At 44.3% G+C, this 19,400-nt stretch overlaps 1 pseudogene; it reads right to left on the bottom strand.

Moving 5' to 3' along the window:
* Positions 1-17,109: 17,109 nt before the first annotated feature.
* On the bottom strand, positions 17,110-19,041 carry LOC117016968 (lysine--tRNA ligase-like; annotated as a pseudogene).
* Between the last annotated feature and the right edge of the window lie 359 nt (positions 19,042-19,400).

The following is a 19,400-nucleotide window of genomic DNA, read 5'->3' as shown; positions in this document are numbered from 1 at the left end:
ATGCCACGCTTACTATTGTAGTCACTCCCCATGCACAGGGTGGGTGACAAAGTCTGGGTGACACCACACCCGAAGGTCTTTGCCAAGAATCGAGATGCAACCTAGGAAGGCAGGAGAGGGTTTTCGTCAGGGTTTCCAAAGCTGGCTGGCCTTCCACTCTCCTGAGATTCCAGCATAGACCCCTGGGCCTCAGTGCATTGCGCTGGGTCTCACTAATGTCTTTTTGGAGGCCACACTGCCATGCCCAAACCAATGACAGGCGCTTCTCAGGCAAACAGGGCTGGGGGCTTTTTCTTTGCACCCCAGCCAGACTTTGCAATAGGCCAGAGTCAAACTCCAGGATCCATCTGTGGTAGAAACAACACAGTCACTTATTCATGGACTTAAAGCTTGTTGGGTGAGTGTGCATGAGCACGTATGCGCGTGGGTGCATGCATATGTGTCTGTATGTCAGTGCATGTGTATTTGTGTCTGTGTGTGTGTGATATGCAGGAATAAGGGAAAGGAAGGGAGTGCAGGTCTAGTGGAGGCAGAAAGCCAGAGAAGTGAAGTGTTTGCTTCTCAAGAGAAAATGAAATTCAAAGAGAAAATCACTGCCCTGGGGGACCCTGTAAATCTCACCTGCATTCAGTGAAGCTCAGTGAATCTCATTCAGTGAAGCTTTTTATGCAAATCCACGCAAACAAATTCTGGGTCCTGCTGGGAGTCCTGGGAGGGCTGGCTCCTGAAAGGGAGCCATGGGGTGAGGGAGGCCATCTAGCAGGAGGCCCCTACTGAAAGCTGAAGATAAGAGGCTGGCCGGGCCCACAGGACTCATTTGACAGTTCCTGGTGATAGCTTCTTAGCCACACACAAAATACATATCTATGGCTTTTTGACACAAACTCAAAATGTCGATTTTTTTCAAATTATTTTTGAGCAGCAAAATCCCCTTTTGCCCAAAGGAGGTTTTAAATGGAACCATGACACAGAAAAGAGAAAAACCGCAAGCTGCTCTGGTCCCAATATGGAAATGGGGAGGGGGATGGGGGCCCAGTGCCCCACCCACTGAGGTTATGCCCACCCCCTTCATCAAGCCTAACCTCAGACAACAGAGGTGTGGGCACAGATTTCAAACGCTGATGCTTCACCATCTTCACTTCACAGGCAGAGAACCCTCCCAGCCCCCTACTGCTTTGTCTACCTTGGTTCTCAACAGGGGCCAACTGGCTACCACCTAGGGCTCAGTGCTGTCCTAGGCTGGAGGACCAGTTCTTTCTCCAAAAAGGAACCTTAAATAGGCCGTGGCCAGCAGTATGGGAGATGCCTCACTGGTGCCTGCTTCTGTGACGCTGCCCCACTGCCAAGGGCATAGGCCCTGAAGTCAGGGGTTCTAATCCTGACTGCTACTAAAAGCTGCGTGATGTTGGGCAAGTCGCCTAACCTCTCTCAGCCTCTGTATCCTAGTCCATAAAATGGACATTGTTTCGACATCATAGGTTTGTGTAAGTAGTACAGGAGCTAGGAAATGTCAGGGGTAGCAAAGCACATGCCCACAGGGCCCAAGGAAGCAACAGAGATGAGTGATCACTGCATGGTGGCCAGCAGGGGAGAACGGTCCTAAGGGGAAGTTGCCACTTAGCCCCAGGCCCAGGGAGTGGCACTTGCCCAATTTTCCACGGAAAAATGGAAATTCAGATCTTTATGTAAAAACTCCCAATTTTTAGACCTTAGCAACTAATTCAGCTTTTAAACACTGAGGGTCAAACAAAACACACCTGGAGAGCCAAGGGCTTGTAACCATAGATGCCAAGTGACAATAACTGGCACCTAGGAGCCCCTCACTAAGCTCCACAATGAGCACGCCGCCTGTACCTTCGCCCATTTTCCTTCTGTCCCGACCACCCCATTGCCTGCTGAGCTCTCCTTCCGAGGATCAAGAGACCTTCGCAAGCTCACCCAGCTGAGCCTGCCTCACAACACTGCAGGTGTCCTTGCCCTCTCCACACTCTGGTTTGTTTCCACTCGGACACTTCCCTCCTGCCCATGGATGCCTTGGCAACTCTCTACCGGTGGCTAAAGGCAACTTGGCAGCTTCAGAGTGTGTGCGTATGGGGGAGGGGGCTTTCAAAGGTCCCCCCTCATAGTTCCCTCTGCTTCCCGCATCTTAAATTCAAAGCTGGCCTCCGAGGAGTGAGGAATCTTTGCTCTGGGCGCCTGAGCCATGTGGTAACAGGATTAATCCTCCTTCATTAATCATCCTCTCTGAGAGGAACTCGCCAGGGCTCTGGGGATGTCCTGGAAGATACCCATCTGGGTTGGTCCAGCTGCTTTTCCTGTCCTCATGCTGGAGAACATGTGCGGAGCAGGACTGGGGCAGAGAGCGGTGGCTCTTTTATTTTCTTCCTCCCTCCCTTCCTCCCCTACTTCCATTCCTCCTTGCATCCTTCCTTCTTCCTTCTCCTTTTTTTTTCCCCACAAAAGTTACTACACTTTTGTATAAATAATACATACTCACTGAAAAATATTTGTCAAGTCAGAAAAGTTCAAAGAAAAAGTGAAACAGCAACGACAAAAAAACCTTGCTTCTCAGAAAAATCACTGATAACTTACTGTCTTCCCAGATGTCTCTTTACATGTAGATAAACTGATACAGAAATGAGTATTTAATTTTACATGGTTAGGCTCATAAAATATCTGTGCAGTTGTGCAATATGGTTTTTTGTCTCTCAAACAGCATGTCTGGGATGTCTTTTCCTGGCAATGTGTTCAGATATCTGCACTATAGCTGTGCTTGTAGGATGTTTCAGGGATACGCCATAAATTATCAGGTCCCCTGTTGGAAAGATGCAAAAACTCTCCGTCAAGGTCTCCCGAGCTTCTCTGGACCCAGAACACCACCCCACACGTGGACACTGGGACAGTTTCTTAACTGGCCTTCCGGCTTCCGGGCGTTCCCCTGACAATCCATTCCCACACAGCAGCTGGAGCTGGCTTGTAACCGTGCCCAACAGATCACGGTTACCCCTCTACTTAGAATGCGTACATCTCTTCCCATCACTCGTAGGATAAATTCCAAACCCTTTACCATAGCCTAATAGGGCTAACTAACATTTTCATGACCTGGCCCTGCCCGCCTGGCTTCCTCTGGCGTCCACTCCTCGTTCTTTCCAGCCTCAACCTCTGTGCTCACAGTTCCCTCTGCCAGCAACCCTCCTCCTAGATCCTTGCTAACGAGTTATCTACCACTTAGGTCTCAGCTCAAGAGCTTCTTCCCAATTCAACCCTGCCCACTCCCAATCAATGTGGATCCCTTTGGCCCAGCCGATCGTGATCCTATTACTCTGCTTTTTATACCTGTACAACATTTATCACTATGTGAAATTATCTTATTGATTTGTTTCCATGTTTATTATTTTCCCACAAGGCCAGGGACCTTGTTCCCAGTACCTAGACTACTGCCGGGGACCCAGTGGTACCAAGTAATCCTTTGTTAGATACAAGAGCCAACCAGCCAGCCTCCACAAAAACCAGCAGCCTTAAAATCCCTATTCCATCTTTTCCCTGGGTTTTCCTGCATCTCTCCCTTAAAATACCTCTGCTTTTCAAAGTGAGCTTGAGTGTCTCTCAGGCTCCTTGCATCCAAAAGAGCCCAGGCCAGAAGCCCAGCTCCAGCTCCTTCTCAGCTTTTTCTCCCACGTCTCATCACGGACTTTACTGACTCTTAAGCCAAACAGGGTTCCGACCTTCTCCACACAGACCTCCCTCTGCCAGGAAGCTTCCTCATGCTCCTACTCTGTCTTGCTCTTGCCATCTGGCCTCTGCTTCCCAAACTTGACCCATCCTCAGTCCAGCTAAAATGTCACCATCCTGGGGAGGCTGTCTTCTCTTTGGCCTCAGGAATGATCTTTTTTCTCTTCTGTACTCATGTGACACTTTATCTTTCCCACCATTGAGACATTAGCACTTTATACATATTGCCATGTGTGCCCCTCGCTTAATCTTTCCTACTAGATTTTGAGTTCCTTGCCTTGTTTATCTTTTTTATCACAGAAAACACAGAGAACGTGCTTTGCATACATTCGCTCTTTCAATCCTCACCAGGACACTCTGAGGTGGGAACTGTAAGAAACCTTGTTTTATAGAGGAGGAGGCTCTGCGAGTTTAAGAAACGTGCTGCAGGTAACCCGGCTAAGAAGTGGTGAGGCTAGGATTGCAATCCACAGCCTGAAGCCCTAGCTGTGAAGCCAAAGCCGTTCACTTCGGCTCCTGTGGCAAAGCCCCCTGGCAGTTGTTTTCCTTCTCTCCGTGCAGTAGCTACAGGCCCTCAGCTCCCAGACCCTCAGGCCTTTGAAGTGGAGGACCTGCAGGGATACTGTTAGTGTTAACAAAACAAATCAAAGGACTGAAAGCTCAAATCCGAATCTGAGTGTCTGCCTGTGGGGCTCTGTGTCATTACTCACTGATGATTCAAGAGTCAGGCTTGGGGGGCCAGGCAGGGACGGGGTGATTTCTACCACATTGTTGCACTGAGGTGTTTCTCTAAATTGTGTCCGTCCTCCATCTGTGCCTCCTTATCCAGCTGTTTGTGTTTGTGACCCCCCCCCCCCCGCCCCATCCTCACCCACTGCTTTCCTTGCTGGTCCTTTCCCATCTGTCCTCTCCTCTCTCCTGAAGTTTACTGCCCTGTGATCTCTCAGTAAAAACAACGTTCCTGATAAAATGTGTGATCTTGGGCAAGCCCTTTTCCCTACACCCCTGAGTAGCTGTTCCTATCTCGTCTGTAAATGAGGAGATCGGACCACTGATGATGAAGTGGTCGCCCAGAGAGGGGATGAGATCTGCCCAAGGTCACACAGCAAGTACAATGCTGGCATTGAGTCTACACAAAAGTACAGAGTATTAATGAACTCTCATGTACCCACCCTCCAACCTCAACAAATAGCAATTCATTTCTTGACTTCCCAACCTTATTTGTTTACATCCCCCTCACAGATTACTTTGAAGAAATGGTTTCCTATGGTGCCCCTGCTTGGGTTTGCCCTTGAGCAGAATAATGAAAAAATAGTTGGTGTTGGTGGTGGTAGTGGTGGGAGGGGTGTCTTTCACCTGGCTGTGCCTCCCTCCTTCCCTTCACCCTCCTGGCTACTTAAATCCCAGGTCCTACGTGGTCCTCTGCTTGTTGCTACCCTTTTCATTCTCTCTTAATCTCCCGCTGAGTCCCTGGCAAGCCACTAGAGGTTCAAAATGCTATTCCAGATCACTGGAATTTAGGAGAATTCTCTAGAAAAGCAAGCCTTTCAAGACCCAGGGGGAAAGCCAAGCCTCCTGGGAAAGGTTTTCAGATCTAGATCATGATGAGAGAGAAACATCTGTGTTTTCTTCCTGGGGTCACAAAAACAAGAGACTATTTACTCTTTCATAGAGAAAATTTCAAACTTATACAAAAGTATGAGTATTATTAATGAACCCACGTGGATCCACCACCCAGCCTCAACAATGAGCAACTCGTGGCCAATCTCGTTTCATTACTCACTTCCCCCTCCCAGATTACTTTGGGGAATCTCAGAAATCATATATTGCAATATATTGCTATGACTGAGCCAAAGATGTCCCCTGTGTTTTGGCCCCTAGATTGTTTATGTCTTCATTTCTTCACTGCAGGCTAGACCCATTAGCTTAAAAGCCCATGGGAGCCAAACTCAAAATGTAACACATCCATTTGTTTCTAAAACATCCCAAACAAGCAGATTTTTAGCCACGTAGCATCGGTCTCCTTTGCATACTCCAGAAACCTCACCCAGCATCTGCTGACCATTGATCAGATGGAGCCTTGTGGTTATGAGGCCCCAAAGCTGCCCTTCGGAGTTCTTTGACCCAGAGACTCCCCACCATGTTGAAGGGTGACACACATCATCTAGACACCTAAACCCCCTCTCTGATCCCCCTCTCTCCTGGGTGTTCCCGAACCTCTGGATGGTCTGATGCCGTGATGGACTTCCCCTCTCATGCAGCTGTGTAAGTGCTGCCCCGTGAAGCTGGTTCTATATTAATGCTTCTCACTTGATGAATGCCCAAATCCCTCAAACCCCTACATCTGTAAACATTTCAGGATGTATTTCTAAAAATAAGAACTCTTTTTAAAAGCTATAATATATTACCATATCTAAAAATTAGTATTTCCTTAATATTATTAAATTTTCAGCCAGTGTTCATATTTCCAATTGTCTCATAAAGTCTTTCCTTTTCTCTGCTTCTTTGGATTAGGATCCAAATAAGGTCCACATATTTGGTTTGGTTAATATGGCACTTAAGCCTCTCTCTCTCTCTCTCTCTCTCTCTCTCTCTCTCTCTCTCTCTCTCTCTCTCTCTCTCCCTGTCCTTGCAATTTGTTTGCTGAAGAAACCGAGTTGTCCTGTAGAGCATCCCACAGATAAATCAAGTTTACAGGTTGCATCCCCATGGTGTTGTCTCACACGTTCCTCCGCCCTCTGTAGTCAGAGCTAAGGCTTGATTAGATTCAGTTTCAACTTTTTTTCAGCCAGACTCATAGGTAGATGGGGCTGTGTTCTTCCTGTAGGAAGCTCCTACTCTGATCGAATTGTTTGGGATGCTAATAGCTGTGTCAGCCCATTACCAGATTCATAAGCTCAGTGGGAATTGCAAAGTGGGAATATTCCTCTTCATTTATTATCTGGAATGTTTCTAGAAAGAGGAACGTCCCCTCATTTACTATTAGTTTTCCAGTAATATAGTTTGAAGAGAGAATGTAGGATAAATGCTCGATTCGCCCATGTCTTCACAAATTTTTCAATTTTCAAAAGTTGATCCACAATGGGATTTATAGATGATGTAATACAGAATTGTACACCTCAAAGAAAAAAAAAAAGTTGATCATCTTCCATTCTCTGTGGTGTCCACTTAGTCTTGTTTTGTTTTAATATCATAATGCATTCATGGAATTAAACATATTGAATGTTTCGGTCCACTGCAGCTTTTGTCCTTACTGATGCTCAAATTACCCCCATTTGGCCAGTGGGAGCCTCTTCTTCCAGTTGATTATTGAGTCCTTTTGACGTGTCCTTAGCAGTTGTTGACAGTCATCTCGTTACCAAGAGGAAGATGTAATAGTCTCATCTTGTACAGTTTTTAAAAATTATCTCTGACCCAAATCAGCCACTTCTCTAAGAATCCCTAGTTCCTATTGGTGAAAAATGACATTTCAAGATCATAATAAGGTTATTATCGTTGGCATTGGTTGGTTATTATTTTTAGGCCTTTTCAGTAGACAGAACTTGAAATTTTTTTTAAGGATATAAAGTATGTCATGTGTTCAACAGCAATTCTTCCTATTTACATTCAGTACTTCAGGATCTTTTTTAAACCATTTTTTTTTTTAACCATTTTTATATCTTCCACTTGTATCACCTTCTCCTAAGTTAAGAATCCAGGTTATCAATGACAATGGTAGCATTAGAATACCATTTAACTACTCGTGTTCTTCATCCCACGACACAGTCGGAAAATAATACCAATAGTATCGCCAACAATGTGATCACTGAAGAGAGTTTATGATTTATTTCTTGCAATTATTTTTGTCCTTGGAGTATATACTACTAAGGATGCACGATCGAATTATTGTATTTTAAAGTCACAGGGAGTATTTCTCTATGTGTGGTTATGCCACCAATACATATGTAATTAAGTTCATTTAAATTTTTTATTTCTATTTTTAATTGAGGCATAATTTACACAGTAAAATGCTCAGTTCTTAAAGTCTTTACAAATGATTTTAAAGTAAAGACATTGTAAAGTCTTTATAAATGATTTTAAAGATAGAAAGCTACTTTCTATCTTCTGTGTGTGTGTGTGTGTGTGTGTGTGTGCCTCCAGTTCCTGACACAGCTACTAAAACCCTTCTAAAATAGGGGTGATAGGAGCATCTTTTGTTCTAATATTTGATCTTTGACCCCCATTTCCTGACCCAGAGCTCCTAAACATCTTGGAATTTCCTGGGTGATAAGAGTGTCTTTTGTTCTAATGAGGCAACTGTTAGTGGGATCCTGGATGGGGGCTGGTTACCAGAAAGAAGCTTGGTACTTTCAGACACCCCCCCACCCCCTTTTCTCCAGAGAGGGGAGACAGGCGGGATATCGAGTAAATAAACTGATCATAGCTATGTGATGAAGCCTACATAAAATTCCCAAAGGATGGGGTTCCGAGAGCTTCTAGGTGGGTGAACACACCCAGGTGCCAGGAGGGTGGCATACCCTAGCTCCGCAGGGTCAGAAGCTCCTGTGTTTTCGGACCTCACCCTATGTATCTCTTCATCTGACTATTCATCTATATCTTTTATAATAAAGAGGTAAACATAGGTGTCTCCCTGAGTTTTGTGAGCTGTTCTAGCAAATTATGGAACCTGAGGGGGGAGGGTCATGGGAACTCAGACTTCTTTATATATTCCAGATAAAAATCCTTTGTGAGATATACAGAGGGGGCCAAAAAAATGTATACACAATTTAAGAAAGGAAAAAAAAACTGTATCAAAATTGTAATACTCGATATATACCGATAACAAAGGATGAATACAAGTCACATTTGACGTCTGAATTAGCAAGAGGTGCTCAAAGTGGTAACCATCAGCGTAATTTTAATACAGTTTTTTCCATTCTTAAAATTTGTATACATTTTCTTGGCACCCTCTGTATATATTGTAAATATTTTCTCCTAGCTGTGGCTTGCCTTTTCATTCTTTTAATGGTGTCTTTTGATGAGCAAAAAGTTTTGATTCTGAGAAAGATTAATTTATCAATATTTTATGGTTAGAACTTTCTGTGTCCTGCTCAAGAAGTCTTTGCCTACCTCAGCCTTCTTATGCTTATTATTTGCATGGCATATCTTTTTTGCATTTATTTACTTTCAATTTTATCTGTGCTTTTATATTTAAAGAGCATTTCTTGAGACAACATGTAATTGGGTCTGAAAATTTCTGCCTTTGAATTGGAGTGTTCAGTCTATTTAAATTTAATGTAAAGTCATGTATTTATTAATGTGGTTAGCTTTAAGTCTACAATCTTGATATTTGCTTTATATTTATTCATATGTTCTTTCTTCCTTTTTTGCCTCCTTTCCCACATTCTTTTGAATTATTTCTTTCTGGTATTCTATTTTATCTCCTCTGTTGGCTTTTTAGCTAGACCTCTCTGTTTTATATTTAATAGTTGATTTATGAAAACAATATGCATCCTTAACCTATCACAGATTACTTAGAGTTAATATTGTATCAACTCACATGTAATATAAGAAATTTATAACAGTATATTTCCATTTACCCCCTACCCATCCTTTTTGTTATTATCATACATTTTTTCCCACGTTATAAACTCCAGATTATTGCTTTTATTTTAAACCAGTCATTATATTTTTAAAAATTGTGAACAAGGAGGGAAAAGCCTCTTATATCTCCCTACATATTTACTATTTTCAGCTTTCTTCTGCTAGGTTTCTTTTGCTAGATCCATGTTTCCTCCACGGAACTTTAGTATTTCTTGCAGTGCAGATCTACTGATGACAAATCCTTTTAGTTTTTGTTCTTCTGAAAATGTCTTTATTTTGCTTTCATTTTTGAAGGTTATTTCCACGGATATAGAATTCTGGATTGACAGGGTTGGTTGTTTTCCCCTCTCTTTCTCTCAGTACATTTTTTCCCCCTGGTTTACATTGTTTTTAATACAAAGTGGGTGGTTTTCCATTTTCCTCCAGCTTATAACACATCTTTTGGCCTTGGCTACTTTAAGATGTTCTTTGTGTCTTTGGTTTAAGCAATTTGACAATGTTGTGCTTCTGTGTTCTCTATCTTCATCCTCCTTGAGGTTCACTGAGCTCCTTGAAGTAAACTGGTATTTTTCAACAAATTCGGGGAAAAGAAATTAGGCATTATTTCTTCCAAAAAAACTTGTCTCTCTCCTGATCTCTCTCTCTTCTATTTCTGGAACTCTAATTACACATATGTTAGATTGCTTGATATTATCCTAGCAGTCACTGAGACTCTTTTTTTTAAGCCTTTATTCCTCTCTGCGTTTCACTTTGGATTGATTCCATTGTTATATAGTCAAGACATTGATCTTTTCTCCTGCAGTTCCCAATCTTCTGTTTAGCCTATTTGTTGAATTTTTCATTTCAAATAACATAGTTCGGAGTTCTAGAGGTTTGCTTTTTTATAGTTTCCATTTTAATACTGGTAGTCCTCCACAGGTTCACCTATTTTCCTTGACATATTGAAAACATATTTATAATAACTGTTTTAAAGTCCCTGTCTACTAATTACAGTATCTCTGTCATCTCTGGATCTGTTTGTTTTGATTACTATTGATAATTTATTTTTCTGGTTATGGTCTCCTTTTCTTGTTTCTTCACATGTTTAATAACGTTTGTTTGTATGATGGATATTGTGGATACTATGTTGTTGAGCGAGATTTGGTGTCTTCCTTTAAAGAGTTTTGAAAAATTTTTTTTTCTGGCAGACAGTTAATTTACTAGTGGATCAGCTTGATCATTTAAAGGCTTGTTTTTAAGCTTTGTAAAGGTATGTCTAGAATATTATTTTCTCTGGAGCTTTAAGAGCCCTACACTCTGAGATGTGGCTCTTTCAGTATCTTAGCTGAAAACCTAGAGTGTTTAGCAGGTCTCCTGGCTCAGGATGATCAGAACTTATATATCTCCCAGAGCTGTGACTTTTAGAATCTGCATTCAGCTCACAGTTCTTTTGTAGCTGTTCTGTGCCAGGCTTTCCAGAATCTAGTCTTGTGCATTTACTCTTTGTATTTGGCTAAAGTCTTAAGGGACCACTATGCAGATTTCATAGCTCTTTCTCTGCACAAGTCCCTCCCGTCTGGTTCCCAGTCCTGCAATTCCAACTGCCTCAGCAGCCTTGAATTCTAATATCTGCTCCCTCATTTCAGCCAAACTGCTGTGTTCTGCGTGGAGTCCACCTTCCTGTGTTGCATGGCTTGGAGCAGTACTTCCAAGCAGTGAGAGAGCCAGGGCAATTTCTCTAATGGATCATAGTCCTCTGTTACCTGTTGTGCAACAGCTAAAAACATTTACTCTATATGCTTGCCCCTGGTGGAAGCACTGGTCCAGTCCTAGTTACTTTGTCATTGCGTGAAGCAGACGTCATCTATTTTTGTTTGCTTTTCGGAGTTGCTTTTCATAATTTAATTTCATTTTTATCTATAGTTATATAGAATATTTACATGATTCCAAATCAAATCTACAAAACAAGATTTAGTCAGAGAAGTCTAGCTGGTATTCCTGTACCTGTCATCCCACCCCCTCCATTTCCCGATATGTAATTATTAAAAATAATATTTACAGTTTATTTTCTATTCTTTCTTTTGTTAACATAAGCAGATGCATGCATGTGTTTTGTATGCATCCCTCATTTTAATAAATAGTAGCACATTTTCCATACTTTTTTCCACTTTGCTTTTTTTCATGTAACTATGATTTCTGATGATCGCTCCATAAAGAGATCTCACTCATTCCTTCATTACAGTTGCATACTCCTCAATTTTAAGAGTGACTAACTGGTCCCCATTTGCCTAGCACTTTTCTGATTTTAGTGCTGAAAGTTCATGTGTCCCAAACCAAGCTGGTCGGTTGCCCTGTCATTGTATGAGTGTACTATAGTTTATTCAATCACTTTTCCTTGGATGGACATTTGGGTTGTTTCTAAACTTTAACTATACAAATAGTTCTCACTGAATAGCCTTGTGCATATATCTCTTTCTATTTTTGCCAGTGTATTTTTGCATTATATTTTTAGAAATGGCATTGCTGGTTCCAAGGTAAATGTGTATGTAATTTTTCCAGATATTGTGAAATTCTCCTCCATACGAATTGTACAATATGCATCTCTACCAGGAAAGCATGATATCCTGTTTCTCCAGAGATTCATCAACAGAGAACTTGTCAAACTTTCATTTTTTCCAATTGAATAGGTGAGAAATTATACCTCATTATAGTATTCATTTACATTTATCTTATTATAAACAAATTTAAGCAACTTTCAAAAGGTGAAGAGCCACTTGCACTTCTTTCTCTGGACTATTGGTACAATTCTCCAGACTATTTTTCTATAAGCTTATTGGTGTTTTTCTTCTCTAATTTTAGAAGGTGTTTTATATATTAGATATATAAACCCTGTCTGTGACATAAATTGCAAATATTATTCCCACTTTATCATTTACCTTTTCAACTTGCTTGTAACAACTTTTGCCACATAAAAAATTTTTTTGACTGTAATCAATTTATATTTTCCCTGTTGCTCATGGATTTTTGGTCATAGTTAAGAATGATTTCCCCATTCACAGGCTATAGAGCAATTCAACAATGTTTTCTTCTAGTACTTATATGGTTTCTTTTTTTATATTTACATTTCTGATCCATTTGGGATCTATCCTGATGTATGATATAAAGAATGAATCCAATTTTTTTTCTATGTGGCTATCTAATTATGTGCATATAATTTAAAAGCCCTTCACTATTCTTGTAATTTGAGCTATTGTCTTCATCACATATTAAATTTGCATATGAATGGGTCTTTCCCCAACTTTTCTGTTCTATTTTATCTCAGTTATAGAGGCTTTACAGCATATTTTAGTATCTAGTAGGCATGGCCCCTGCTCTTTGTTCTTCTTTTTCAGGATTTTCCTCACTATTCTTATTTGTTGTTCTTCCACATGAACTTTATAATCAACTTATTTAGCTGCAGAAGAAAATCTGAAGATATTTTTATTGGGACTGCCTAGGTTTTATAAATTAACTTAGGGAGAACTGTCATCTTTATGACATTGAGTCTTCCTATCCAAAAACATTGTATCAGATGACATTTTTGATCACTTTATTAGACTAGGGAGTTGGTGAAGTGCTTTGTGTGATCATGTCACAGAGGACTACTGGGTCTCACAAGTCTTCCTGAGCCCATCCAATGCCACCTCTTCCAGGAAGTCTGACGTCTTTTTTTAGGGAAATGATCTCTCCATCCTCTACAGATAAGTTGTGGTTCACAGTAACACATTTAACTATAGGTTATACCTATACATTTGTGTGCCCTATTTCCCCTTCTGGTCTAAGAGATCTCTGGGAACTTAGTATGTATTATAAATTATAGCAATACTGATACGAGCTAAGCTAAGAGTAGAGACTCTGAGCTGGTTCCTTCACATTAATTATTCTTCACATTAATTATCTCATAGCCTTTCCAGGGGTCACCAGCTAGCCAAATCCAGCCCACATTTGACCTGCATGGAAATATTTTATATTTTAAATTAGTTGCCAACATTTAACATGATAAGATTTCACATAATAGTATAGATTTTCGGATTCTCTAAAAGTAACAGAAGCTCTGGCTGTGCTGGGCCACCGTCCCACACGGTAACAACCAGCTGGAGTACCTGCTGCCCCCTTAAAACCAGGCATGCGCACCCCAGGTTTTCTCTACCTCTTCATATCTGTTACCTGCCTGGGCCCTAGAAGCATTTGAGTCAGTTTCTCTTCTCCTTAAAACCATGGGAAAAGGAAGGAATAAAATCCCTGGCCCTGGCACATAGTGGGGGCCCAGCAAATATTTGTGGAATGCATGAATCCCTGTTTGCCAATTAGCTTCTGAGAGCTTAGCTGACTTAGCGAAGGTCACACGACCAGCAGGTGGCAGAGGAAGGGACCCAAAAGGTCTGCCTTGCTGCACAGCGCAGTGGGGTTTGACAGCCGTCCAAGTGCTGGCCCACTCGGTCTTTCTCACCTATTAGCTGGTTAATGGCCATAGATTTGGTCTCAAGCCCTTAACTCTCTCCGATGGAATGTTACTAACCGCCCCATTAACACAGATGCAGGGAGGGCGGCCTTGCACCTCAGGGGGGAAATGGGCCCTGGTGGCTTTATAGCAGTCATAGAATTGGTTTCCAATCGCTTTTCTTTTTCTCTTCCCACAGAGCTCCCCCAGGCCTTGTCAAACATGCTGACAGTGAGCACCCCGGGAGAGCTCTGTGGGAAGGCAGAATGAGGTTTGCCCTCGGCAAGGGGGCCTGCACCCACTGCTCAGGGATTGCTCCGCCTCTTAGAAGGAAGAGCAGAGGGCTCCAAGCTCTCCATTCTTTAAGCCTCCCCGTCCCCCAGGATATGAGAGTTTCCCCCCAAAATAAACATTATAAAGATAAGTCATTTTCCCCCCCATTCAACAAGTAGGGGTTGGGCCTCGCCCCTGTACCAGCCACTGTGGTGGTGGCGAAGGCCTGTGACAGCCCCACAGACATGCTCCTGCATTGTAGCAGGAGAAGCAGAAAAATAAACTTGCGAGGAAAATGCACCTGACCAGGAAAGGACAGGTGCTGTGGGAATACCTGGCGAGCACCACCTGCCTCATGTAGGATGGTCAGCAAGACTTTCCTGAGGGTGCCACCTTCCAGCTGAGACCTCAGGAACAGACAGGACCTCGCTAGGGGACAGGGAGACGGAAAAGCATTCTCCACGGAGAGGGAGAGGAGTGTGAGAAAGCACAGGGGCAGATCTCAGGTGCTGAAGGAAGTTCAGAGGCTGGAGCATGGCCAGCAAGGGACAAAGGGGAGGCAGGAAGCAACACAGGCACCGTGCCAGCAGCCAACAGTTATATGGGGAGAACACTTACTATTGGCTAAACTAAACATTTCTCTGCCTAACAGGATGTTGGAGAAACTCATCGCTTACCCTGGAGCGGGTACCTAAGGTCTAGAACCAAGGACCCAAAAGGGCCGCTTTCACCCTATTGTGATGAGGACTGCCAGCAAGTGTCCAGACACCCTCCTCAGGACCAACGGGGAGGCGGCAGCTTAGTCCTGCCACCCCCAGCCAGCCCCCAATTCCCCCTCTGGTTTGTAACTGAAAAGAAGGAGAATTGTGGTCTTGTGGGATCAAGTTTCCTTCCTTCCCACTCCCTCCCACTACTCCCTCCAGCACCCAGTTAAGGAGTAGGGGTGGGAGGACTCCAAGGGAATCCCTCCCGCAGGGTGGGGGACCCTGACAAATCACTCTCTGCTGGACATTTGCTGAGCGGCAGTGTCTGCCCAGCTTGTCTCACTGCCATGGGAACTGAGTGTGGGGAGCAGGTTGTGGGTGTGCTCAGCATGGGTGGTCCCAGAGTTGGGGGTGGATGTGAACACGGAGCCTGGTGCTGGGAAAGGCAAGGACAGCAGGAGCTGCCTGAGCCAGCTGGGTGACAATGGGATTCAGGGCACGCTACCACAAACGATGGCACTGTGGCATATTGAATATTTTACGCTGAAGGAATTTGAGAAAACAGCAGAAACACAAAGGACTGACCCCCGCCCCCCTCCCTTGAGGTGAGGGCCCTTCTCCTCTCAGGGTGCACTGAGCACCCCCTCTGCCCTCTGTAGCTCTTTGCGGAAGAGCTTGCTACAATTTACAGCTCAAGGTAGTAAGTGCTGGCTGCCGTTCAGCAGTTAGCTGCTTGGCCTGGCCTCTGTCTGCCTGTACCTGGAGGAAAGCAGCACCCGCCCCTTTGAAGACAAAGGGACGTGGAGAAGAATTGAAACAAACAGGCCTTGCCAAGTGTGCCCCAGTTTACTAGATTCACCTGCTACTTCTTGCCCTATCATATTCTTCCACCACTCCCCACTCTTCATCAAACCTAGCACAGGAACATTCAGCTTTGATGGTTTCTTTAGGTCTTCATTTCCTTATGAAGGCTCTTGTATCACTTAAAAGTTAGATGTATTTGTATACTTTTCTCCTGTTAATCTGTCAGCTTCCTTCCCTGAGCCAGACAAGGACCCTGAGAGGGTCTGTCCCTACAGTGAGTAGGAAGCTGGAGCGTATAATGTGCCTGAAGACCCACAGGGCTGGGTGCTCCGGGGTTCCCTGCAGCTCCACAGGAAAGAGCATGGAGGCTTCTGAGAGGGGCTGCAGATGGCAAGAGAGAAAGTGCTGCCGTGAACTCCTGGCATAGGCTGAAGGGTGAACCGGGGGCCCCTCTCTGGGTGGTCCTCAGAGCTGCCTTTACGCTAAGTTAAATGCCAGCCCAGGAAAAGCAGACACATCCCCATACACAGGTCACCACATCAGCAGAGACCATCAGCAGCACCTCATGGAAAGTCACTGACCCTCTGGGAGGCCAGGGACATCTCTCCACCACCACCAGGAGGTCAGATGGGTAACACAACTGCCTGCCTTGGACATTGGACGTCAGAGGAGGAGGAGAGCAGGCCGTCACCCCGAGGGGCAGGAGTAGAGGGCGTGAACGAGCAGGCCACAACTCTGCCCCCGCTTCTAGTCCTGTTTCTTGATCCATGGGGCCACCCCACACTAGGAGGAGGGAAGAACTTAGGTTTAAATTGAACCGGACTTTAAATGACCAGCATGTTTTGGCATCTGCTGAAGTGATAATTACCAAATGCGTAAGGTGGTGGATTTGACTGCAGGCAGACAAGGAAGGAAAAGAGCTATTTCATGTCAATGGCACAATAAATCAGTTACTCGTCCACTATATCACTGAATTCTCCAAACAATCATGTACAATCGTGTTCTCCAAACAAGGCAGATACGGTTATTATTGCAGTTTTAGAGATGAGACAACCAGGAGATTAAGGAACTTAATCAAAATCACACATCTGAGGAGTAGCTGAGCTGGGATTTGAACTCTCACTGAGGGGCTCTGAAGCTAAATCTCTGAAGAGCACCACCTCCCCAGAGGGGAGCCTAGGCTGGTACCACCTACACGCAAGGCTCTCCTCTCTCAGCTACTCTCTGAATGAACCCAGTAACAGGGAGCTCACCACGGGCTCAGACATCTTACTGCATTTTCAGATGGCTGCTGAAATAATAAGAACTTACATTTTTTTTTTAACAGCTAGAACATTCCATTGTGGTGTTTTTGTTTGTTTTTTTGTTTGTTTTTAAAGAAAAATGGTTTATTTGGTAAAGAGTAAAAGAGGAATTCTCAATTCCTTTTCTCTCTTCTGGTGACTGAACTGCGATAATCAAATAGATAGCAACATAGAAGAATCCCCTTGCAGTCCTTCATCTTCTGCAGAAATACAAAGATGCCTGAGTTATGTGACTTGGAATTATTATTTTCTAGACAGAAGTGCCAGCTCTTGTGCTTTCCAGTGTATCCGCAGTTGCTACATTTTCCTTCTTGTCTTCGGGTTTCATGGCAGGAAAGAGAAGTACTTCCTCGATGCTGTTGGAGGCTGTGAGAAACGCGGTGACTCGGTCGATTCCCATGGCCGGCCAGCCGTGGGGGACAGCCCGTATTCCAGGGAGGTGCAGAAATGGCTTCATCGTCACCAGCAGCCCTGGCCTTGGCCTGTTCTTCAAACAGCTGCCGCTGCCACAAGGTGTCATTCAGTGCGGTGTAAGGCACCTCATATTTCCTTCTTCACGACAAACAGCTCAAAGCGCTCAGTGCGACCCTCTCTAGAGCAGTGCCATTTGGCCAAAGGGCTCATTGTCTGCGGGTGATCCCAGATGAATGTAGGATCGCGACGTGTCACTCCAAGGACTCCCCAACAAGCTTATCCAGGAGCCTGGCTCTCGACCGAGGCCCAGGGCATTCAACAGCTTTTGCCACATGGATACCATCAAGAATTTTGCGGGTCTCTTCAATTTTGAAGAGGTTAGTTTCTGGCAGCGTCACCCCCAGGGCTTCCTGAAGCTCTCTACCATGCTGATTCTCCGGAAGGGCAGGGTGAAGTCAATCTCACAGGCCTGGCCCTCTGGGCCATCTGGACGGTAGGTGACCTTATAACTGCCTGTGATGTGCTTCCCCATCCCTGAAATCATCTTCTCCGCGATTCCCATGAGATCGTGATCGTCTGCATCGGCCGTGGTGCACTCACAGGTGGTGGTGCACTCAGGACTGTGAGTCAAATCAATTCCTTCGTTCCAGAACTGGCATCCAACTTCATAAACCACCAGCATCTGACGGTAGAGTTCTGGAGCAATTCTCATACATCAATTTGTGTCCAGCTCATTGTGGGAGGTGACAAAAGGCTTGGCAGTCGCTCCCCTTGGGATGATTGATACTCATCATGGGAGTTTCAGCCTCTAGGAATCCCAACTCGTCCCAGAAACTTCTTATACATGTGATGATCTTAGAGCGGATGATAAATTTCTGTCTCACGACGTCATTCTGGATCGAGTCCAGGTATCTCTGACGATATCGTGCTTCCTTGTCTTTGAGGCCAAAGCAAAGATGAGGTAACAGACGCCGGCAAGGAGACAGCAGTGGGATCTCAGGAATGATGCCCAGCTCACCCTCCTTGCTTTCCCCAGGATTCTCCTGAACTCCCATTATGTCTCCCCGACTCAGTTTATTATTGATACGAATAATGAAGTCTTCTTCTGATATATAATTCCTGGAATTAGAATTCCAAGTCATTTCCGTGACTTGAAACTTGACCCCCTCTCCTCGAAGGTCATAGCAGATGAGCTTTGCCCCAGAAATTCTTTTGCCATGGATCCTTCTTGCCACCTCTAACGTGACATCACTCAGGTGGTCCCCAGGCTTCAGGTGACTGTATTCTTGGATGAAGTGGGTGAGGGAGACGTGTACGTGGAACCTGTGGGGTCCGGGTCTTCCCCACTGCCTTTACTTGGCAGACTGCTTGCCTGCGGGTCTTGCGGTCCTGGGTTGGGTCCAGGCTCTCCTTGGCACCCCTGTGGCAGCAGCACGGGCCTGGCTTAGTTGTTCCTCACTGAGCTCCTTTTACTTGGCCTCCTGGTCTGCTACATTTTTCTCAGCTTTCAGGCATCTCTTTAGCTCACGTCTTTTATTAGAAAGTGGCTTGTCCTTGTGAAGCACTGTGAAAGGAGTGAGTTGACAAGTCGCAGCTCCCTCTGCCCCCTCTGTGCCCAGGAGATTTGGCACAGGGACCCCCTAATAAGACTTATAGCAGCTTGCATCAACATGGCAGAACGCCCTGGAACGAATGATTACCACCGCTTTTTGCTCACTTTGGACTCGCCTTTATCTACGTTCACCTCAGCCCCCAGTACTGCCGCCATCTCTCCAAAGGGTGGGAGGCAAAAAGCCCTTTTAAAAAAAACATTTTTATTTTTCAATTACAGCTGACATTCAATATTACTTTATATTAGTTTCAGGTATACAGAATCGTGGTCAGACATGTATATAATGTACGAAGTGATCCACTAACTAGTCTAGTACCCACCTGGCACTCTACATAGTTATTACAATATTATTGACTATACTCCCTATGCTGTATTTTACATCCCAGTGACTATTTTGTGACTACCAACTTGTACTTTGTTATCCCTTCACCTTTTTCACCCAACCCCCCAACTCCCCTCCCATCTGGCAACCATCCTTAGAGAAACTTACATGTTTAAAGGGCTTTGTGGTAAAC

This window comes from Rhinolophus ferrumequinum, chromosome 24 (assembly GCF_004115265.2).
Source record: "Rhinolophus ferrumequinum isolate MPI-CBG mRhiFer1 chromosome 24, mRhiFer1_v1.p, whole genome shotgun sequence".
In the NCBI taxonomy this organism is placed as follows: Eukaryota; Metazoa; Chordata; class Mammalia; order Chiroptera; family Rhinolophidae; genus Rhinolophus; species Rhinolophus ferrumequinum.
This window is presented reverse-complemented; position numbering and strand designations above follow the sequence as displayed.